General features: G+C 35.9%; 1 pseudogene; it reads right to left on the bottom strand.

The window, feature by feature from the left end:
- Window positions 1-251: 251 nt before the first annotated feature.
- LOC130859509 (40S ribosomal protein SA-like) lies at window positions 252-1107 on the bottom strand (annotated as a pseudogene).
- Window positions 1108-24918: the final 23811 nt, after the last annotated feature.

The raw sequence follows: 24918 nt of genomic DNA, 5'->3' as shown, positions 1-24918 counted from the left end.
CTCTAGAGCCCACAAGCCACAACTACTCAGCCCACATGCCACAACTACTGAAGTCCATGCATCTAGAGCCCTGTGCTCTGCAGCAAGAGAGGCCACCGCAATGAGAAGGCCGTGCACCACAAAGAAGAGTAGCCCCTGCTCACCATAACTAGAGAAAGCCTGCACACAGCAACAAAGACCCAAAGCAGCCAAAAGAAATAAAATAAAATAAAAGCAAATTAAAAAAAAAAAAAAGTCTGTGGGAGAACAGCTTAAGCCCACTCAGTGGTTGTTCCTACCCATTCGGTGGCCAGAGCGGTGGGGGCCGCAGACAGTCCTCGCTGGCAGCTGGGGCTCGGTCTCCAGTGGGGAACTGCTGGGTGGGCACCGAGGCCACCTGCGCCTTCGGGCCCGTCTGTGACCTCGGGTGCAGTAGCAGTGAGTTTGGGAGCTGGAACAGGCCATTCGCCCTGAAAGTCCCTCTTGGTCGCAGCCTTTCCAGCAGCGGCCTGCGCTTTCTTTCCGTCTCTTCAGGGAGTGGAGATCCCACTGCCCTTCCCGGGCTGTTCACACGAGATGGTGCCGCGCCTGCGCAGAACCCTCTGGGCCAGCGCCCACCACGTCAGACCCCGGGGTGGGCTCCCCTGTTGTTGTCCGGGGATGATGGCAGCGTCCGCATGGCACAGAGGAGAGTCTGTGTCACATAGGGCGATGGAGGGCAGGTTTACATAAGAGTCTCTGTGAGGGCTGGTGGTCGGCCCTGGGATCGGTAGCCGCTGGAGGCCGTGGCTCCTGAAAGGCTTCCTGGATCTGGTTAGTGAAGGTTCCAGCAGTGAGGTGGCCAGAAATAGGCCCCAGGGGCAGCAGCAAACGTCAGCACAGCTCGCTGACCAGTATTCCTGGAGGGTATGATGCTGGCATCAGGCGGTTTTCAACAGTGGCACGAGCTGCTGGAAGAAGTGTCTCCCCTGTCCTCAGATTTATGAGGTAGATGCCATCACTTTTCCTTTTGTAGATGATTGTTCCATTTGGAAATCAAGGTTGGTGCCACCTAAGTGGGGTTCCTGCTGCAAGAAATTTGAGGACGTCCTGTTCCTTTATTCACAGGACATCAGGGGCCCGGGACATCGTGAAAATTTTCCTTTAAGTTATCGCAGGAATTCAGAACAATGTCTTCTGGACTCTTGTGGGTAGCATGGAAAGGCTTGGTGGCATTTATCTTGAGAGGCTTGGTTGTAGCAGTTATTACTTTTGTTCATCCATATTCACTTCTCTACTTCTGGAGCAGAAGAGGATTGTATTTATACAGTCTCTTAGTGTTAAATGTGACCTTTAACAAAATAATAATAGTAAAGTTAATGAGGTTAAAGCAAGGGTAATTGTGTGTACTTCACTTGTTAGTTAATTTTTATAACACGCTAAGCTCTGTGAAGTTGCTCAGAAAGGTAAATACATCTTTGTTGGTATTCACCCTGGAGGATACCATGTGTGAGGCAGCTCTAGAAAAATCAGTGCTTTGAATTTTGAGTATTTGTTCTTTTGACTTTTGATTTGCCATCTATACTTGATACCATCTATTGGTTTCTGTGTATGTGGTGTTGTACTTTGTACAGCGTTAGTCCTACAGCAATCATGGAGTCTCGTCATAAACTACTGTTGTGGCTGCTTTGGATGATGAATGACAATCTCTTTGAGGTAAGCCCCCAGTTTTTATTTCCCTAGTAAATGTGAGATATGCTACACAGCCTATATGCTAAGTCTGTCAATTCCAAACATCTTCAATTCAGTTAAGATCTGCCTTAGGTCTGGCTGCTATAACAAAGCACCATAGTCTGGGTGGATTATAAACAACAGAAATTTGTTTCCCACAGTTCTGAAGGCTCAAAATCCAACAAAAGGGTGCCAGTGTTGTTCAATTTTGGTGAGGACGCTAGTCCAGGGACACCAGTCCTCTTCATGAAGGCTTCATCCTATGACCTGATTACCTTCCAAAGGCCCTCTTCTAAATAATGTCACACTGGGATTAAGGTCTCAACACACACATTTTGGGGGACACAAACATTCAGTTCATTGCAAGATCCATTCAGACAGTTTTGCTTGATGAAATAATCAACAGATATGTCACTAGGAACAATTATGTGCTTTTTCCTAATATGAGTAAAACATAATCTTTGTACTTTATTCAATAATTAAAAAAGAATAAGAGAAATAAAAAGTGTGATCTTCAAAGATGAAAGAAGATTGCTCTAGAACTGTATATGGTGTCTTGAAAACCAGATGTTGCTGTTTGAAATCAGAATAAGTTTTATTAAACTTTGTCCATATAGAAAAATAGTATTTAGTTACACTTGGCAGGAAATGACTTTAAATTTTCTATTCTAACAGTTCTTGTAGTAGCTACACTCTTGTGCCCAGTTAAACTTGTTTTGTTCGATCATTTTTATTGAGAACTTATTTTTTGCTAGACACTGTTCTGATGCTCTACATGTAAAAACTCAGTTAATACTTATTACAGTACTGTGATGTAGGTGCTATTATTATCTTAATTTTAGAGACAAATAACCTGAAGAACAAGAAAATAAAATAATTCGTCTCTGATTGCTTAGTTAATAATTGGAACTGAGGTTTGTGCCTTGTGTCTTCTTCAGAGCTTTTATGTTAACCACCGCACTCCAGTTATTATCTTTAACTTGTGGCAAATTGCTACATGCATCCATATATGTGATATGATTCAGAGTTTCTAGAATGGGGCTTTTTACACAGAGCCCATCTAACATTTGCTTGCTATGTCCTTATGTTTAAACAGGGCACACTCATATTCATTACTAATCGAAAGTCCCATAGCAAGAAGAGAAATATATTTTGTCTTTTTTATTTGGGTAACTTTAAAATGAGTAGAATTTTGTTCACCCAGAAACACAGAAAACAGGAAATTTTCTAAAATTAGAAAGCAACAATTATGTACTAGTATAGCCCATTTTAGCCCGTTTTCAAAGTTATGAAGATTTTACCCAGAGAGGACAATAGTATTCTCAAGGACACTGTGCTCTGTCTTTTGTGTGTGTTGTTACATAGGCTTTTCTTACTGTTCCTAATATATCTCAAGAGGTACACTTCTATGAACTGTGAAGCAAACAATACCTATTGTGTAATGATGAGATGGGCAGTGGTCATGTCTTTATTGTGTTTCACAGTGTACTTTGAGATGAAAGTGGAAAAAATCCAGATAGCTGATATAATTTGTCTTGGGTGATTTTTCACTTCTTGAATAGACATCACTGACATGTAATATTGAAAGCCAATTTTTAAAGGAAGTTTGGAACAATCTCTATCAAAGGAAATTGTTCCATAGCTAGTTCACTCTCCCAGAGAAAACAAGATGCAATCAGAACGTGTTCTTTCGTGCTTACTGTTTTTTTCATTTGCTTGGGATGCATATAGTTTTTCTCTCCCAGCTTTATTGAGGTATAATTGACAAATAAAAATTGTTTATATTTTTAGTGTATTATGTGATGCTTTGCTATACATTGCAAAATATTCCACAATCTAACATATCCATTACCTCATATAGGTACCATTTTGTGTGTGTGTGCACGTGTGGTAAGAACACTTAAGATCTTCTTTCTTAGCAAATTACAAGTATACAAAACAGTATTATTAATTATATTCACCATGCTGCACAGTAGATCCCAAGAACCTATTCTTTTTAAAATAGAAAGTTTTTACACTTTGACCAATATGTCTCCATTTCCTCTTCCCCTCAATCCCTGGTAACAACCATTCTACGCTCTGGTTATATGAATTCAACTTTTTTAGATTCTATGTGAGAGATTATATAGTATATATGTAGTTTTTAATATGAGGGTGAGTCAAAAATTATCCGCACTCCAGTTATATTAAAGCTTCTATTGGCCACGTTGTCTTATCAGCACTTTCCGTTCAAGGCTACTGTCTCCCCAGTCACTGCTGTGCAGGTGTGAACGTGTTACATCAGTTCATTTGTAACTGTGGTGTGAGCAAAAATGGATGCCCCACTTGTGATCTGTAAGAAAGAAGAGCAGCGTGCAGTGATCCGCTTTTTGTGGTCTGAGGGTGTGCACACCTGCACACTTCTGCCCACACTATTGACACTCTGCAAACTTTGTTTTGAGGTATTAAAGCATCCTCCCTATAGTCTTGATCTTGCTCCATCGGACTTTCACCTGTTTGGTCCCCTGAAAGCAGCCCTACGAGGACAAAGATTCATTTCTGACGAGGAAGTGAAGACAGCAGTGCATTTGTGGCTTGCAGCTCAGCCTAAAACATTTTTCAGTGAGGGAATACGAAAGTTTGTTGACAGATGGACAAAGTGTATTGAAAACAAAGAGATTATGTTGAAAAATGATGTATTTGTCTTTTCTAAAAGTTAATTAAAATAAATTCTGCAGCCATAGTGTGGATAATTTTTGACTTACCCTCATATATACTACTAATTAAATTGTGAGGTAAATATATTAAAAACAGAAAAAGGGGATTAAAAATTGAGGGAAATATATTGGATACATAATTTTTATCCCCTCATTTAAGCAATTGTGAAGTGGAAACTGAATACTAGGTTAAAACATTTGCTTAAGATAGCAACTTTTAGAATTGTATGTACACCTCATATGGTAGTCAATATCGTCTTAAATGCTCATTTTTCTTTTGTGAGGTATTTCTGAAACTCTGGCTTCAACAGGGGTACAGCAATGTGTAAACATTATTGTAAGTGACAAAAACTCTTTTCAATCTCTTGTTCTTTGTGTGTCCCCAGCATATAGATCAGTATCTGACACAGAGCAGGCAACTGATGCACATCTGTGGAGTGAATAAGTTAAACAATAATAAGATTTGTCTCTTTTGGATGGTTTAAGCTTTTTTTTCCCCCATGCAGGGACCCAATTTTATTGTCCTGTCTGTTGTAGTGTGTGCTTATCATTCCCACTGGTCAATGAAATAATCATAGATCTTTAATTGTCTAAATCTGACTTATTGGGGCAAAGAGCATGTGCTAGAATTTTAACAGGATAGGGCATGAAGAGGTATGTGTTCTCAATTGATAGAAATCCTTAAATTCCATAAGAATATCTGGATTAGATTTAATAAGCCATTATCAGCTTTTGAGAGAGTGAAATTTAAATATTGTTTTTAGATTTGTATGCAGAAGGGAGAATTAGTTCAGAGAGCATGGAAGCAAAAAGACAAACAAAAATGCCTGTTAGTAGATATATGCTAGTTAGTTTTTAACGAAGTGGAAAAGAAATATATATTTTAATTGTACGCATTTTCCTTGCAATTAACTTAAGCCATGTCCTTCTTCAGACCTGTTTTAGAGGATTCTGGATGTAGTTGCTTACTACTCTTTTCACTGGTCCCAGGACAAAACAAAAGCACAGTGACAAGTAATAGGAGGGCAGCCCAATGTAGATGGCGACAGGACTTTGATGTTGCTTGGGAGTATAACATCTCTTGAGCACAGAGCGATCGGTGGTGCCGCAAGTATTTAATAAGTGGGGGTGAGAGGCCAACAAGAGGAACATCTTAATTTCTTTCTGTCTTTATAAAATTAAATGCTATAAATTCTTACCAATATTGAATAAGAATGAGAGTGATATTAAATGAATGCCAGAAAGTTAAGCTGACCCTAGAAAGTGTAAAGTAGGCAATAATGATCAATGTCACAAACACAGGATGAGAAGAGAATGTCTTTGTCTGCGTGGAGATCTTCAGTGTGTCTGCATTACATAGTTTGAAGTACTGACGAGTTCTAGAACCCTGGGCATGCCATGATTAATTTTCTAGAGCAAAGACACACCTAAAGTCAAGCATAAATGATTTTTGAATTCGTTAAGTCTTTTTTGCATTATTTACCACTATTTCCCACTTATATTGATCATCATGAACTACCTGCTTACTAACTAAAATGTCCTCTCATTTTGTTTTGTTTATTGATTTTATGGTTCATTTCCACAGAAAAAATAAAGCTTCTTGATAAATGTGATCTCTGAAGACCAATATTTCAGTAATCATATTTGTTTTAATACATTATTCTTATGTTTAAGAACTAATTCTCATTGTGGTGAATATATAGTCTTATTTATGTTTGAAATCCAGTTTCACATGTTTTCTCCTTGGCTTTTGAAATTATTGACAAGTTTTCAACCTATATCATTTTGGACTCTCATGGTTGAACCACCCTCTTTTCTCAGCAGTTAGCAAAATCTACTCTTATGTGATCAGCCAAATTGGCCCTATTGCTGCCTCTTAACTCTGACTTTTAACAAGTGCCAGAACACTTGGAGAAAATTGCAAATGGGAGAAATATGAGGATTTGTTGAAATTCTCTACTATCTGATTAGAATATTATGTTTCTTGTCCCTTGCGAAGTAGAATTCTCACTTTAAGAAATTTTCCCCATCCAATAATTTTTCAAGGGCCCCAGGAGAATCCCTGGGCAGTTAAAACTGAGGACTCTGTTACAAAGTCTTCCTGAAGTGCAGGACATGGAAGAATGTTTGGGTAAAGAATAACATGCCAAAGTACATATTTTTTTTTTGTCATTCAGAACAACAGAATCCACAAAAGCTGAAAAAATTATAGTCAAATGTTTTTTATATATATATTCAATTTTTTAAATGCAGTGATTTATTTACCTTAGCAAACTAATCTTAAAAATGTAATTTGCTTTCACTCTTTAAACATTCACTCCTGTGAAAGACTAGTAACACTTTTATAGGCTCAGCTGTCACCAATGTGGAAAATATTCCTCTTTTTACCTCTTTAGTCCTGGTCATGTTGGCATGCTCTAGTCCAGTCCTTATGATATCATAAAGCTATATAATGGAATGCAATGATAATAACCACTGTGTATATTTACATAGTGCTTTTAACCTTTACAAAACTTTTTACCTTAGGTTTGCTTTAATATTAGGATAATGTCTTATGATAGTTAAATCATTGTTAATTTGTTCTTGCCACTAGAATGCATTAAATAGGTCCCTAACCAAATTCTGTAACTATTAAAAAAAAGAAACCCTATAACTGTTAGAAATAACCATATTCTATGTGAAGAAAGTATTGACTCTTCCTTGCTCTGAAGTGCTTGTGAAAAAATCTGAAATACTGTTTTTAGTCCAAGATATTACCCTGTAAGAGCAGCAAATGGGAGTCATTCAGATTATGGGCATTCTGCAAAGCAGTCATATGAGGGAATGGTTAATTGCATAAAGTGAATACTTAGGACTTCTTCCATGTGGTACTGTAAGAATAAAGACCAGTAGATGGAAGTTAGAGATGGAATTGAGTCCTACTTAAGGAATTCATTTATTATACATGCTTGTATCTTCGGTGCCTAGAGTTGTATCTGGCAAACGAGAGTTCACAGGAAATGTTTGTTGTTGTAGATAATCAAGATGAATCTTGAGCTTTCTATAAAAGGAGTGAGCTCATTGTCACTGCATATATGAGACAGAAGCTGTATAAACTTTGGTTGAAAATTTTGAAAGAATTCCTGCATTGGGAGTGATGTTGGACATGTTCCACCTCTTGGTTTCTTTCCATATTTATGTGTTTTTAATTCTATAAATTCTTATCCATATTAAATAGCCCTATATTGGTGTCTCTACACTAAACATAACATTTACAAGGTAAAAGTTTTCTTTTAATATGAAGGGTTTTCCCCTGACTTTGTAGATCTGAAAGCTTAATTTAGACTTTTAATGGACTGAGCATCTTAGGAATTCACAGCTTTGCTTACTCAAAACTATCACAATATCAAAATCACCAGTTTCTGACCATAGAATTCTAATAAGTTGTTTTCTTGCTAAGCCTCAATCTAACTTGTGTTTCTGTTTTTAAATAGAAAATGTCCTTAATTTTGATGAGACGTTTGACTTTCGACTCCGTTTCTAGTTTCTGATCTGGTTCTACCTTCAGTCAGTGATGTCAGGATCCTAATCTGATGCCATATGGAGCAACAACAGTGGTCAATCTTGCTTCTTACCTTGGCTCGATTTATACTTCATGCTCCCTTGCCCAGACTTAGCAGTACTTAATACTTCACTAAACCTAGTACTCAATAAATATTTGTTACTTTGGTTTTTCTGATATAAGAGGAATTGTTGATGAGACAAAAGAAAGACATGAAGAAGCGAGTGGAGTAGTGTGGAGTGAGGCTGGGTTCTTCAATGCCACTCCTTTCTTGTGCTTTTTTTCTCGGTCCCTTGCCCTCATCCTTCTGCCTACCTTGAGATATCTTTTATTATAAGATCACTGAGGCCACACACTCCAGGGTAAAGAAATACCATACTAACAGATGTTTCTATAATATATTCCTCAACACAACACTTGGATGTTTTCAAGTCATCTGACTTGCAGTATGCTAGCTGTTGTTCATTCCATGTTTGCAAGTGTGGGAAGCTCAAATTCTCCATGTGAGATGCCTGTGTATTTTTTTTTTTTAAAGAATAGACTTTATTTTTTTAGAGAAGTTTTGGGTTCAGAGCAAAAATTAAGTGGAAGGTACAGAGATTTCTCTTATATCTCCTGCCTCTATACATGTGTACCCTCCCCCATTATCAATAGCACCCACCAGAGTGGCCCATTTGTTATTGATGAACATACACTGACACATAATTATCGTGCAATGTCCATAGTTTACATTAGGGTTCATTCTTGGTGTACATTCAATAGGTTTGGATAAATTTATAATATGTATCCACCATTACATTATCATACAAAATAGTTTCATTGCCTTAAAAATCCTCTGTGCTCCACCTATTCATCTCTCTCTCTCCCTAAATCCCCGGTAACCTCTGATTTTTTACTATTCCATACTTTTGCCTTTTCCAGAATGTCAGATAGTTGGAATCATATCGCATGTAGCCTTTTCAAATTGGCTGCTTTTACTTAGTAATATGCATTTGTTTCCTCCATGTCTTTTCATGACCTGGTAGCTCATTTATTTTCAGTGCTGAATAATATTCCATTGTCTGGATATATCACAGTTTGTTTACCCATTAACCTACTGATGGACATCTTGGTTGCTTTCAAGTTTGACAGTTATGAATAAAGCTTCTATAAACATGTGTACAGATTTTTGTGTGGATGCAAGTTTTTCAGCTCATTTGGAAAAATACCAAGAAGAACGATTGTATGATTAGAGTATGTTTAGTTTTGTAAGGAAGTGCCAAACTATCTTCCATGCAAAATGGAAGACAACAATGAATGAAGGTTCCTATTATTCCACCTTCTTACAAACATCTGTTAGTGTTCTGGATTTTGGCCATTCTAATAGATATGTTCTGGCAGCTTAGTATTATTTTAATTTGCATTTCCTTAATGACAGATGATGTGGAACATCTTTTCATATGCCTGTTTACTGTTAGTATATCTTCTTTGGTAAAGTGGCTGATGTGGTCTTTGGCCTATTTTAAAATCAGGTTGGTGGTTTACTTATTGCTGAGTAAGAGTTCTTTGTATATTTTAGATAACAGTCCTTTATCAGATGTGTTTTTTTGCAAATACTTCCCCCCAGTCTGTGGCTTGTCTTTTCATCCGCTTGACAGTGCCTTTCATAGAGCAGACATTTTAAATTTTAATGAAGTCCAGCTTATTAATTTTTTCTTTTATGAATCATGCCTTTGGTGCTGTATTTAAAAAGTCATTGCTAAATGCGAGGTCACCTAGATTTTCTCCTATGTTATCTTTTAGGAATTTTATAGTTTTGCATTTTTGCATTTAGGTCTGTGATCCATTTTGAATTAAATTTTGTGAAATGTCTGTCTAGATTCTTTTTTTTTTTTTTTTTTGCATGTAGTTCTCCAATTATTCCACCATCATTTATTGACAAGACTATCTTTTCTCCATTGTATGGACTTTGCTTCTTTGTCACAGATCAGTTGACTGCATTTGTATGAGTCTATTTGGGGGCTTTCAATTATGTTTCATTGATTTATCTTTCTGTTCTTTCAGCCATACCACACTATATTATTGTAGCTTTGTAGTAAGTCTTGAAGTCACATAATTTTAGTTTTCCAGCTTTGTTATTCTCCTTCAATATTGTGTTGGCCATTCTAGGTCTTTTGCCTCTCCATATAAACTTTAGAATCAGTTTGTTGATATTCACAAAATAATTTGCTTGGATTTTGACACGGACTGTGTTCAATCTGTAGATCAAATTAAGAAGAATTGATATCTTGATAATATTGTCTCCCTATCCATGAACATGGAATATCTCTCCATTTATTTAGTCATCTTCGATTTCTTTTGTCAGAATTTTGTTTTCCTCATATATATTTGTACATTTTTGTTAGACCTAAGTATTTCATTTTGGGGAGTGTTTGGGGATATAACCTTGTATCCTGATACCTTGCTTTAATTGTTTACTAGTTTCAGAAGGTTTTGTTTTGTTTTGTTTCAGGGTTTTTTTTTTTTTTTTGGCAGTTCTTTAAGATTTTCTACATAGACATTCATGTCATCTCCAAAGATAGTTTATTTCTTCCTTCCCAGTCAGTGTAACTTTTATTTCCTTTTCTTGTGTTATTGCATTAACTAGGACTTCCAGTACAATGTTGAAAGGAGTGGTGAGAGGAGACTTTACCTTGTTCCTGACCTTAGTGGGAAAGCTTCTAGTTTCTCACCATTAAGTATGATGTTAACTGGAGGTTTTATATAGACATTATTTATGAAGTTGAGGAAGGTTCCCCTCTCTTCCTGTGAATTTTATCATGGGTGACTCTTGAATTTTGTGTTATGCCTTTTCTGCATCTTTCAGTATGATATTGTGATCTTTATTCTTAGATTATTGATGTGATAGATATTAAAGTTTAAACAATATTTGTATACCTGGGTTAAATCTAACTTGGTCATAGTGTATAATTCTTTTTATACATCATTAGATTTTATTTGCTAATGTTTTGTTGAGGATTTTACATTTATTGATATGTTCATGATAAATATTGTTTTATAGTCTTGTAATGTCATTTTTTCTTGTAATGTTGTTGTATAGTTTTGGTATTAGGGTACTGCTGGCCTCATAGATTGAGTCAGGAAGTATTCTCTGTATTCATTTGCTTCTATCTTTTGAAAGAGATTGTAGAGAATTGGTATAATCTCTTCCTTAAATGTTTGGTAGAACTTACCAGTGAACCCATCTGGGCCTGGTGGTTTCCATTTTGGAAGGTTATTAATTATTTTTTTTCTTATGCATTAGTTTTATACTTTATTATGTGAAGAACACAAGTCTAATTTTTTTCTACAAGTTTTTGGAGGCTTGTTTTCTCTGTTGTCCACGTGGTTAATGCCCTCATGATTACTAAATGCAGGAGACAATTCTTAATCATCCTTTTAGCACTGAAGACAGTAAACACTTCACCTTTGGTTCCTGATTCTTTCTGAGTTCCTTTCATACATTTTTGACTGCTCTTTCTTGTGTTCTTTTATTTGTTTGTCTTACTTTTGTTCTTAGACTTTATTTTTTGGGTTTTAGATTCACAAAAAAATTAAGCAGAAAGTAGAGATTTTCCATATAACGCCTGCCCCCAACACATCATAGCCTCCCTCATGATCAATGTCTCCCGCCAGAGTCATGAATTTGTTAGTTTTTTTTTGTTGTTGTTGTTTGGCTGCGTTTGGTCTTCATTACTGCACATGGGCTTTCTCTAGTTGCGACAAGTGGGGGCTACTCTTCACTGCGGTGCACTGGCTTCTCATTGCAGTGGTTTCTTTTGTTGCAGAGCACAGGCTCTAGGTGCGTGGGCCTCAGCAGTTGTGACCTTGGGCTCAGTAGTTGTGCCACCAGGGAAGTCCCACATTTGTTACAGTTGATGGATCATTTTTCGACAAAATCTCCTAGCTTTTCAATACACTTTGTCCATTTGTTAACAAGCTTTCATATTCCCTCATTAAAAAGTGTTTTGGGCTGAGCTGCGAGCCATGAATGCACCCCTGTATTCACTTCATCAGAAATGAATTTTATTCCTCATAGGGCTGCTTTCAGGGGACCAAACAGGTGAAAGTCCGATGGAGCAAGATCAGGATTATAGGGAGGACGCTTTAACACCTCAAAACGAAGTTTCTGCAGAGTGTCGACAGTGTGGGCAGAAGTGTGCGGATGTGCATTGTCATGCAAGATCACAGTGCCCTTGGATAGCAGTCCTCCATGTTTAATCTGAAGTTTAGGCTTCATCTCTTCAATAAACATCTCACTATAACAAGCACTGTTGATTGTTGAACCTTTGAGACATGGCTGATTTGCAAATTATTTGCTGCCTAATCCACTGTCACTCATCTATTTGACAGAGTCATTTCATATGTACACTCAATGTTGTCATCAGCTGTGGACGTGGATGGGCATCAGGCGCCTTCTTTTTTTTTTTAAGAACTTTTATTGAGATAGAGTTAACAGACAATAAACAGCATATATTTAGATGTACAATTTGGTATCCCAATCTCCCAATTCATTCCCCTCCAACCCTCCCCGCTTTTCCCACTTGGTGTCCATGTGTTTGTTCTCTACATCTGTGTCTCGATTTCTGCCTTGCATTTCCTCTTTCATAGTTGTTAGCATTTGCCTTAGGTATTGAGGTGCTCCTATATTGGGTGCATACATATTTATAATTGTTATCTCCTTTTCTTGAATTGATCCCTTGATCTTTATGTAATGTCCTTTCTTGTCTCTTGTAACATTTTTTATTTTAAAGTCTATTTTATCTGATATGACTATGACTACTCCAGCTTTCTTTTGATTTCCATTTGCATGCAATATCTTTTTCCATCCCCTCACTTCCCATCTGTATGTGTCCCTAGGTCTGAAGTGGGTCTCTTGGAGACAGCATATCTATGGGTCTTGTTTTTGTATCCATTCAGCCAGTCTGTGTCTTTTGGTTGGTGCATTTAGTCCATTTACATTCAAGGTAATTATCAATATGAATGTTCCTATTACCATTTTCTTAATTGTTTTGTTTTTGTTTTTGTAGGTCCTTTTCTTCTCTTATGATTCCCGCTTAGAGAAGTTCCTTTAGCATTTGTTGTAGGGCTGGTTTGGTGGTGCTGAATTCTCTTAGCTGTTGCTTGTCTGTAAAGCTTTTGATTTCTCCCTCGAATCTGAATGAGATCCTTGCTGGGTAGAGTATTCTTGGTTGTAGGTTCTTCCCTTTCATCACTTGAGATATATCATGCCACTCCCTTCTGGCTTGCAGAGTTTCTGCTGAGAGATCAGCTATTAACCTGATGGGAGTTCCCCTGTATGTTATTTGTTGTTTTTCCCTTGTTGCTTTTAATAACTTTTCTCTGTCTTTAATTTTTGTCAATTTGACTACTACATGTCTTGGTGTGTTTCTCCTTGGGTTTATCCTTCCTGGGACTCTCTGAGCTTCCTGAACTTGGGAGGCTATTTCTTTTCCCATCTTAGGGAATTTTTCAACTATAATCTTTTCCAATATTTTGTCAGGTCCTTTCTCTCTCTATTCTTCTTCTGGGACCCCTATAATGTGAATGTTAGTGCGTTTAACATTGTGCCAGAGGTCTCTTAGGCTGTCCTCAGTTCTTTTCATTCTTTTTTCTTTATTCTTTTCTGCATCAGTGATTATCACTGTTCTGTCTTGCAGGTCACTTATTTGCCCTTCTGTCTCAGTTAATCTGCTATTGGTTCCTTCTAGTGTATTTTTCATTTCAGTTATTGTGTTGCATATCTCTGTTTGTTTGCTCTTTAATTCTTCTAGGTCTTTGGTAAACTTTTCGATCTTTGCATCCAGTCTTTTTTCAAAGTCCTGGATCATCTTCACCATCATTATTCTGAATTCTTTTTCTGGAAGGGTGCCTACCTCCTCTTCATTTAGTTGTTTTTCTGGGGTTTTATCCTGTCCCTTCATCTGGTACAAAGTCCTCTGCTTTTTCATTTTCTCTTTCTGTGGCTGTGGTTTTCAGTTCTGCAAGACGAAATACTGCTGATACTGCTTGATTCTGTTGTCTGCCTACTTGTGGAGGAAGCTGTCTAGGAGGCTCGTGTGTGCTTCCTGCTGGGAGGGACTGATGGTGGGTAGGGCTGGGTGGGTGGAGCTCAGTAAGGCTGTAATCCGATTTGGTGGGCAGAGCTCAGTAAAACTTTAATCTGCTTGTCTGCTAATAGGTGGGGATGTGTTTCCACCTTGTTGGTTGCTTGGCCTGAGGCTACCTAGCACTGGAGCTTACAGGCTATTTGGTGGGGCTAATGGTGGACTCTGGGAGGGCTCACACCAATGAGCACTTCCCCAAACCCCTGCCATCAGTGCCCCTGTCTCCTTGGTGAGCCACAGCTGCCCCCCCCCCACCTCTGCAGGCAACCCTCCAACATCAGCAGGTAGGTCTGGTTCAGTCTCCTATGGGGTCACTGCTCCTTCCCCCTGGGTCCTGGTGAGCACATTTTTTGTGTGTCCTCCAAGAGTGGAGTATCTGTTTCCCCCAGTCCTGTGGAGGTCCTGCAATCAAATCCTGCTGGGTTTCAAAGTCTGATTCTCTGGGGATTCCTTCTCCCATTGCTGGACTCCTAGGTTGGGAAGCTTGACATGGGGCTCAGAACCCTCACTTTGGTGGGTGGACTTCTGCAGTATAACTGTTCTCCAGTTTGTGAGTCACCCACCCAGCATTTATGGGATTTGATTTTAATGCGATTGCACCCCTTCTGCTGTCTCATTGTGGCTTCTCCTTTGTCTCTGGATGTGGGGTATCTTTTTTGGTGAGTTCCAGTGTCTTTCTGTTGATGATTGTTCAGCAGTTAGTTGTAATTCTGGTGCTCTTGCAAGAGGGAGTGAGTACATGTCCTCCTACTCCACCATCTTGATCCTATTGGAATGTTATTAATTATTGATTTAATTTATTTAATGGAAATAGGCCTATTCAGATAGTCTTTTTCTCTTTGTATGAGTTTTGGCAGGTTGTGTCTTTCAAGGAATTGGCTCATTTCAGCTAGTGAAGAATGGGAAAGCAGATTTGGGGGAGAAGGTAATGAATTCAATTTTTGGCATATTGAGCTTGAGGTGTTTGATACAATCATATGGACACATGCAAAAGACAGTTAGGCATGCTTGTTCTAGACCGGAGAACAAGTTCTTGGGTAGAGTTACAGAAGTCAAAGAACATATGACAGTTCTTTGACTTCTGTAACAGTGTATGTTGACTTCTGACAGTGTGTGTACTGAGAAGAGAAAATGTGCAAGGTTGGCACCATGAGTAACAATAAGAGTTAAAGGAAAATATCACTGAAAAGTAGTTGTGACAGTAGGAAAAAATAAGAAAAAGTAGTGTCATGGAAGCCATGAATAAAAAAGATATCCAGGAATTAGGAGTACTTAATATTATGAAATGCTGTATTCAGATCTAGGAATATAAAGGCTGAAAGGAATTCATTGGATTTATCATTTAAAAAATTATTTGTGTCTTTAACAGGAGATTATTATAGTGGAATGAAAGCCAAAGCACATTTTGAGTATTCCATCAGCTAAGTGTAATAGAGTCCTGACAAATTTATAAAAAGATATAATTGTTTATCTTTCTTATTTCCCTTTTTCTTTTCTATGTCAGAGAACTAGAAGAACCAGTGGTACAGCTAGTGCTTTGGTGCAGGGTATCTTATCCTTTATTACTATTTTTTAAAAAGTAATAGCACATAATGTAACCAGACTTCTATTTTCCCAGCATAGAACTAAGACAGCAACTGTCATTTCTGTGTCCAAGTGACTAATAAATCTAAACTGGAAGTAGAAGCCAAGCATAATGCACAATTGTTTATTTCTATCTAAATGCATTTGATTTCTTAGTTCTCTTTGGTTTATATTTGGAAAATAGATTTTTTCCCAATTAAAGATGGTGGGTGCTATTACTTTACATAACTGAAAGTATAAATAAGTCCAGATGATTTATTATGAGAAAAGAGATATTTTACCCTGTGAAACTATTGGAACATTTTAGAGAGGTTTTAAGTAGAGTAATGTCTACTAATTGACTTTAAAATCAACATTTAAAAATATAAACAAGCAAAAATTAGTGAGTAAAAAAAGATGTTTGCAAGAATTTATGGAAAACCTTTTATCTAATTCTTAGTCCTTGTACATAAAAAATTCATTTTTATGTTTATGTCTGCTATAAAATCTTTGTTACCTTATATTTTAAATAAGAACCAGTGGCCATTAAAATAAAATTTCTAAACGCTATAGGCTACAATTTCTGACTATCATGTAGAGACCAAATTCTCAATTTTTAATTTCAATTTATCATTTTTCTTGCCCTGCATTCCTCTAACTGTACAAATATTACTTGGTAAAGTAATGTGATTAAGAATGCAAGGATATAAATTTGATTTGAATGCTGGTTTTTTGTTTACTTGCTGTGAATTATACTTTATTTCTTGATATTTTCTTAACGTTTTTTCAGCCATTCTGTTTTATAAAAGTACTTCTATGGTATTTAAAAAATATCTTCAGAATAATAGCTTCAAATCTAGACCTTACCTTTATCACCTTCCTCAGAATTTATCTCTTTTGATCCCTAGTGGACTTTGAAATATAGGCATTTGGAAAACTGTTCTGTGTATCATTCAACAGTCAGAATATGAGTTGTGTTAGCAAATTGGGTCTAAATTTCAACAGGGCTGCTGAGAGTCTATATTTTGTATTTTATTTCCTAATAGAGTTTCCATCTGGCAGTGAAAAAAGAGAAAATAATAGATGTCTTTTGGGAAGCAAAACAAAACAATGTTCTTTATTGGTCATTGGAAGAGTCTCTTGAATAGTAATGGATGCAGTTTATTTGTTAAAATTCAAAAGCACAGAAAGCATACAGAGCAGTGATTTCTAATATTAAAAGATGTTCTGAAATATTTTTATAACTTCAGTTGAACAGTTTGCTGCTACTATAAGAACACGTTTAATGTTCTTTCCTTTTTGGGATTTAATTATCGATCAGGTGAATTAATATTTAATATTACAGGCAATCTAATTTTTAAAATGATTCTTAAGTCTTAACATAATCACTTTATTTGAGGTGATTAAAGACAGTGAAATATGGAGTAAAAGCTGAACCTGGAATAAAGCCAAAGAAATTACAAACTATTTTTATTTCCATTTTGTTTTACTTTGTAATACTTTTTTCTCTATGTGTGTGGTATGATAGACTAAATATGTCTTTCTCAGATGATTTTCAATTAACTGAGTCCTTATTATGTACAATTCTAGATATTTTACTAAGTACAGGGTAAGCCAAGAAACATGGAAAATAGCAATGAGTCAAAGAAACATAGGAATTATCAAAATCGTGAGAATCTTTTCATAATATTATATACTACGGTCTGCTCTAGTCAATTTATACATTTTTAAAATGCAAATATTTATATATAGATGGGTAAAAAGTTAAATTTACAGGATAAAATAGATCACAGCTGTTAACGGTGTTTGGGCTATATTCTACAGTTTAAGTAAGAGAGCTGTAGAGGCTTGCTACAAAAAGTTCCTCTCTTGTGTCTGTTTCTGTAGTCATTTGAAAAGAATATAAGAAAAAAAGGTGTGAAAAAACAGATCAATTTGTATTTGAAGAACATATAATGAAATCAATGGCTCTTCTGACTGTCAGTGCTGTCAAATGGAACATTTTTCTAGCTGTACTCAAAATAAGTAGTTTGCTCCTGTTTGGGAATTTGATATACAGATCATTTGCCTCAAGTTGTATTGAATAGGCAGCTGGAGGTAGAAAAGCCAGAAAACTTTTAAACAGTATTTATGGTTCTAAGGAAGTAAATACCTTTAACTTTTTTGAAATGTGTTCTTTACAGATTCCCTCACTTATAAATTCTCTCTGAAAGATCTGCTGATGTAGTAGGAATATTTTTAAACAAAGAAGTTCAGGATATTCAGAGTATTAAGAGTACAGTTTTCCTAGCTCATGTTTATTTGCTTGCTTCTTTTGACAAGTTCTCAAAAGCACTCTTCTTGCAGCACTAAATTTATTATGTTATATTTATTGTCATGACCTACTGTTGATATGGCTAGAATCATACTCAGCTTATTCATGAATTGCTTTTCTTTACCAGAGTCAAGAGAAAAAGAGACAAAATTGCATATTTATTGCAATTAATTTTTTAAAAATGGCCTTAAACCCTTAAGTAGAAGGCCTGATCTAAATAGGATTGCTAGAATCATTTTGGAGATTTTCTTAGTTTAATTACAGGTAATAGAAAAATAACTCAAAGTATCTTATCCAAAACTCAGTGGAATTTATTAAGAGGTTACTGGGTTATTCCAAGGAAAATTTAAATAGCTAGTCCTTAGCAAGAGTGAAAACCAAACAGTTCTATGACTCTTAGCAGCCACAATATACTCAATAGTTTCTTACGGAAGGGGATTGGGCTGTGGACCTGGAAAGAATGCTAGAGATCCAAATGTTCTCCTTGTACTTCTGGCCCAGAGTCTATCCTACTAGCATACCAAGAGGCTTTTCAGGGCATTTCTCCTTTCAGGCTGTTCTCTCTTTCAGACTCTTATCATAGAATTGACACTCTAAAAATTATTATTATGAAGGTAAGGAACAATAAATTCAAAGGAACATTGCCCAATGTCCAGAGTACAGATAGTCAAGCTCTACACCCTGGCTTATCCTAGATGGGGTGTGTCTTACACATGGAAGTCTAGCTCTTGACTGTATGATTCCTAAACTATCCTTGGACTTGATCCATATCAATTAACACCCTATTCCTAGGAAGTGCAAGTGGGGGTGATGGTTTAGGAGGCCTTTATCTTGTTAGATGCCAACTTTTTAAGGATCAAAATTTCATATTTGGGAGGATGAAGAATGAATTTCTTAGATTTTTTTTAACCACTGTTGCTTGATAAGCTTCTGTGTTATGTTCTGTAATTTTTTTTTTCATTAAGGAATTTATAAACTTTCCAGCTCTACACAGCTTTTTCCTTTTAAATTACCAGGATGGCCCATACTATGATCACTAGCATCCCAACATTTTGAAAAGAACCTCTTTCCTCCTATCATGTTCCAACTGCTTCTGATCTAATCTTTTCACCCTGACATTATACCCAAGCCATTGTTCTGCCTTTGTTTTATTCTTCCATTTACCATCAACCCTCATTTTTAGTTTTTCCTCTTGCTCTGCTTTCCTGACTTTGAACATGGCTTTCCTTTTTTGTCACAACACAGACACAGTTATTTTGCCTTAGGAAATTTAGAATAATCATTCCTCCAACCTAGGAAAACCCCTTCAGATGATGTTTCCACTAGCATCACCCTAGACATAGAAGTGTAATCAATAAAGGAACTGACAGGTCTAGAGGGGAATTCTTCAAGAAATATAGTTTTGAAACAATAGATCAAGAGTTACTGTAGTACAAGCATATTATTTATTTTTAAATATGTAGATATTCTCTAATAAAATACAACAAAATTTAAAAATATTTTTGTAGTCAACTGTATAAATGATGTAGATATAGCACGTTAGTGTCTAAACTTGCATGCAGACTTGAACATTTCATGATCAGTGGCAATATTCATATACAAATCATTTGGAATTGGCTTTTAAAATCTTTAAAATATCTCTATTTACTATGTGTTGTTCTCGTAATTTGGTTGCATAACTAGTACTTGAGATTTAATTGGTCATTGAATAGGATTTATAGTTCTTATAAATTCTCAGTATATTCAATATGTAAATTATAACTTAGGACCACTGCATGAATACGGACAGCATAGAGTATTTAAGTTGTTTTTCAGAACTCTGATTAGCATTTACAACAAGAATGTTAGAATTTTAATTTATTCCAAGTATAATGTATTTAATTAAGCATACTTTAAAAAGTGTGATGTTACCGGTCACAAAATCTATTCCTTAAAAAAAAGCAAATAATCTTTATTATCAAGTCCCAGGAGAACAACTTATTTCTCCTAAAAATTTTAAGTTTGGCTATTAAATACATAAAGATTATGTCTTGCATCAAGTTGCATTGTTAAAAAATAAAATGAATCTAAAATATAGATTTGGTGGAAAGTGTTCTAAGCATGGTTATTTATAATAGTTTCTATTTGATTCACTGATATTTCCAACATTTATGCTTATCAGACAACGAAAGACAAGTACCAGGAGCTCATCTCTAGACATTTGGCTCTTAAATGGGTGGTAGTAGGTAACTAGAATTTCCTCTGCTTCATCTGCTTGTGGGTACAGATAAAGTCTCAGCAACTCATATGGGAGTTCCAATTTGTTAATAAAGGAGTTCACACTTATTGTTCCTCAAGGACTTACGGAAATCTTAATGGGGGTATCAAATGTACTGAGAAATTAGTCCAGTCATTTTGGGCATTGTGCCACTACTCCTGGCACTCTATTTTCCTGGCCACTGCAGTTATTTCCTAGAGTACAACAGTTTCTTAGGGCTCCAGTGGATGGCAATGTATTTCACAGAAGTCAGTAGGTTTCTCTCCATTCTCCTGGGCACTACTGCCCCAGTGCTAATACACTGGAGTCTCCTAATGGGTTCCCCATGCTTCTTTGATCACTACCTGTGATTTACTGAGTCTTCATGATGCTAAAGCTGCCTCATGTTCTATAGGAAAATGGAAGCTGCGTCTCTATTTACATTACACCACCTGTGTGCTTTTGACATAGCCTTAAGAAACAGAGTGGGGCCTGGATTTCAGCATCCAGTCATCCTCTTAACGGGGAGTTCTTGTATCCAGAAGTAAGGAAGGCAGGAGTGATGCTAAACATTGCTCCAAGAAAACCATATGCACCAACTGTGTGAAGACTCCAACCTATCAGCAGAGAACATTAGCATCAGACAGAACAGACTGAAACAGTAACAGAGAAGAAAGTAACATTTTAATATTTTTCTTCCTGCCCTCAATAGGAGTGAAACTAGTGCCTAGAAAAGGAAGAAGAGATGTCTCTGAGTCAGGCCAACTGTGCACCCTCCCCACTCTTAGCTAGCTGGATTCAGTTCTACTTCAAAAGTGAGGCTGGGATGGGAGGATACAAACATGGAATCAAGTTTAAAAGTGAACTTTTACTCTGTCACTACGTCCCAGCCTCCCCCTTACCCGCTGTGTCCTCAAGGCCGTTCTCTACTTCTGTGTGTTTATTCCTGCCCTACCACTAGGTTCATTAGTACCATTTTTCTATATTCCATATATGTTTGTTAGCATACAGTATTTGTTTTTCTCTTTCTGACTTCACTCTGTATGACAGACTGTAGGTCCATCCAACTCACTACAAATAAGTCAATTTTGTGTGTAGTGATGGAGTAGCATTGACATATATACACTACCAACTGTAAAATAGATAGCTAGTGGGAAGCTGCTGCAGAGCACAGGGAGATCAGCTTGGTGCTTTATGATGACCTAGAGGGATGGGATAGGGAAGGTGGGAGGGAGGCTCAAGAGGGAGGGGAGATGGGGATATATGTATAGATACAGCTGATTTACTTTTTTGTACAGCAGAAACTAACACAATATTGTAAAGCAATTATACTCCAGTAAAGATGTATTTTTAAAAAAAGAAAAAAAAAGTGAACTTTTAAACAAGAGCAAAACTCAGTCTTAAAAATAAAGTGATACAGTGATAATAGCCAAATGTAACAAGAAAGAGATAGAATTTAGCCAACATATCATTAAGTAGAACATAGTATAGCTGAAAGGCAATTACTGGGGAAATTAAAATAATTTTATGCTTCTACCCTGATGACTAGAAACTCTTCAGTAAATTGGTTACATATTAAACTACGAGGGCTTGAATAATAATAAAAAGGAAATATAAGCCAAAATAAATTGCTTAACCTTATTTATAAATTGCTCAACTATTACATATTATCTCCTCTGTTCTTCTGCCTCCATCTTTTCTTTCTATCTCAGAAGTTTTGTAGATATCATGAGCAATAGCCACGCTCTGCATGTCTACATTGCCAAGTTTCATGTTTTCGGATATTTCCTTTAAGAACTTTGCAGCATACTCAATCTCAGCTTCAGTCTCTGAAAATCTGGTTATTTTAACTCTGGATGGCACTATCTTTTAATTTAAAAAAAGAAACACAGTAGTCTTCTTTTATAGCACATTCAAGGAAAACTTACATGTATATTTTGATGATCTTCAACTTCTCTAACGACATATATTTTCTTATGCAGTTTCATTTTTTGCTTGCTTTTGCTTTCAAATGGGAGATGAAAATGACACTAGTTAAGGGAACTGAAAATTGGATTTGAAAATTTTAGTGAATTTTATTTTGTGAAAATAATTTTTTTTGTGGCATATTTCCGGTGAGCTGGAAATTTTGGATTTCAGAAATTGAAGATGAAAACGTGTTGAATCCATTTATTTAAAGCAATATATTAATCAGAAGAAAATTTGGTTATTTTACTGTAACTATGTCTCAGAATCACTGGTTTATTTTGAAATGTGTATATGCATCACTGAATTTTTTTCCAAAGAAATTCAAACTATGTTAACATGCATAATAAAGTTCTAAATAAGTTGTACTGGAATTAAAAATATATTAAGGGAAATTTAATCTATAGTAATAAAGTTTTACCTTTCCAGGAAGAAAAGTAAACATAGTTTTAATGTACAAACAGTGTAAGCCATTAATATTGACTTGAGAATATTATAATTATTTAAAATACAGTTCTTTTATATTATTTCAGTATTAGACTTCTTACTAGGCTTGAGAGAGAACCTTTTCTCATGGGTAATATATTTACTTATCAAATACTGGGGTGGATAATTTCTGTGTATGGCTTATACATGCATCTTATTATTTGTTTTGAGTCCAGGGTGAAATTGTTGGACATGGTATCAAATTCGGAGATTACAAATTTTTCAGAGCTAATAGCACCCTACTTATTGGCTATAGATGAAATGTTAAGATCTCCTAATCTGATGTTCCTGTTTGGCTAAACAATGATATAATACTTATTAACTTACAGAACCTGGACTTATATTAAGGAATCCAAAATTCTCAGTTTAGTGTTATATTTTCCCTAGTCCCATTCTATCTGATTTCTAGGTAAACTTTTTTTCTTTTTTTAACAAAAGGCTGTGATGTTACTAAATTTAAAGAGTGTATGAATTATGTCACATGTAAAAGATGTTGAAATTCTTGGAAAGCAAGAAAATAATATGAGGTGATAGAAGATTGTCACTCTATTTCTTATCTCTTCAGTTCTCCTTACTAATATAACTTTGAAGCCAGCATTTAAAAAATTTTTTCAATAGCCAACACCAACTCCTTTAAGAGAGGATAGAAAGAGAAAGGATTAGAAAAAAAATAGCATTCCAGGGTATCATAAGACTGTTGAGCTACTGAAAGGGATTTAAATCTTTAAAGAATGTAGGATGTAGTCTTTCCTTGTTATTGTGGAGGGAATACACAAAAATGTAGTTAGATTTTAAAATAGTCTGGGAGTAATACAGTCAATGAAGTCTTTGGCCTTTTTAATAATATTATCAAAAATATGGAGATAGTATTTTAAAGAAGAATTAAAGTTCATTTTCTAAGAGGAGAGTATGTATGACCTCAGTACTCAAGAACTGCAAGTTTTTTGAAATTCATCAACGTCAGGATAAAATACAAATTCCTTAACTTAGTAAACAAGAGACTGTACTTGGCCTCTGTCCAGCTTCTTTTCTGGACACATATATTGCAATATGATTGCCAGTGTAGTGTTAACACTTCTATCACATCACATGATTATCATTTCTTTTTTGTTTTAAATAAGATTTAGTCTCAGTAAATTTGATTGTAATACAGTACTGTTGTCTATAGATTCACTATATTGTGCATTAGATATCTAGGACTTATTTGCTACAGGTTGTAAATTTATATGCTTAATTTTTACCCTTAATATCTCTATCCCTACACCCTCAGCTCCTGGTAACCATCATTTTACTCTCTTTTTCTGAGTTTGGCTTTTTTAGATTCCACATGTAAGTGATATTACACAGTGTTTGTCTTTTTCTATCTGACATCTCATTTAGTGTAAAGTCCTCGAGGTCCATTTGTGTTGTCACAAATGGTAGGATTTCTTTCTTTCTCATGGCTAAATAATATTCCTGTGTGTGTGTGTGCGCACGTGTGTGTATGTATGACATCTTCTTTATTCACTTGTGTGTTGACAGATACTTAGGTTGTTTCCATATCTTGGCTATTATAAATAATGATATTAATAAACATGAGAATGCATATATCTTCAGTATTCTGTTTTCATTTCCTTTGTGTGTATACTAAGAAGTAGAATTGCTGGATCATATGGTAGTTCTATTTTTAATTTTTGGGGGAACTTGCATAATGTTCTCCATAGTGGCTGCACAAATTTACATTCCTACCAACAGTGCATGAGGGTTCCCTTTTCTCCACAGCCTCATCAACAGTCGTTATTTCTTGTTTTTTTGATAATAGCCATTCTAACTAGTGTGAGGTGATATCTCATTGTGGTTTGGATTTGCATTTCCCTATTGATTAGTGATGTTGAGCATCTTTTTACCTGCCTTCCCCCACTTTAGCTTTGTTTCTGCCTCCTCCCAAATCTCCCTTGTGCTTTTGTAATTTCTGGGTAGTTGTAGTTTCCTAAACTTTCTTTCTTCTGTACATCTTGTAAATGTTAGTCTCTCTGTTATCCCCCAGCTCATTTTTTAATATTCAGCTCAAGTGAGTGCCACTCTGTGCAATTGCAGTATTCTCTGTAATCCTTCAAGTGATAATTTCCAAGTGATTTTAAGCTGTCTTCTCCAATGCTAAGTGAGGAAACATACCTTTTATCCCTTTACCCATAAGACATCTGGTACATACTTTTTGCTCACAAAATATTTCTTCCATAAATAAATAGATGAGTGATATTAGAGTTAAGAAATTCAAATGAATAGAAACAGCATATGTGCCCAATTAGGAGTTATTTCTCTTC

The sequence above is a fragment of the Hippopotamus amphibius genome, chromosome 8, assembly GCF_030028045.1.
Source record: "Hippopotamus amphibius kiboko isolate mHipAmp2 chromosome 8, mHipAmp2.hap2, whole genome shotgun sequence".
Lineage (NCBI taxonomy): Eukaryota > Metazoa > Chordata > Mammalia > Artiodactyla > Hippopotamidae > Hippopotamus > Hippopotamus amphibius.
This window is presented reverse-complemented; position numbering and strand designations above follow the sequence as displayed.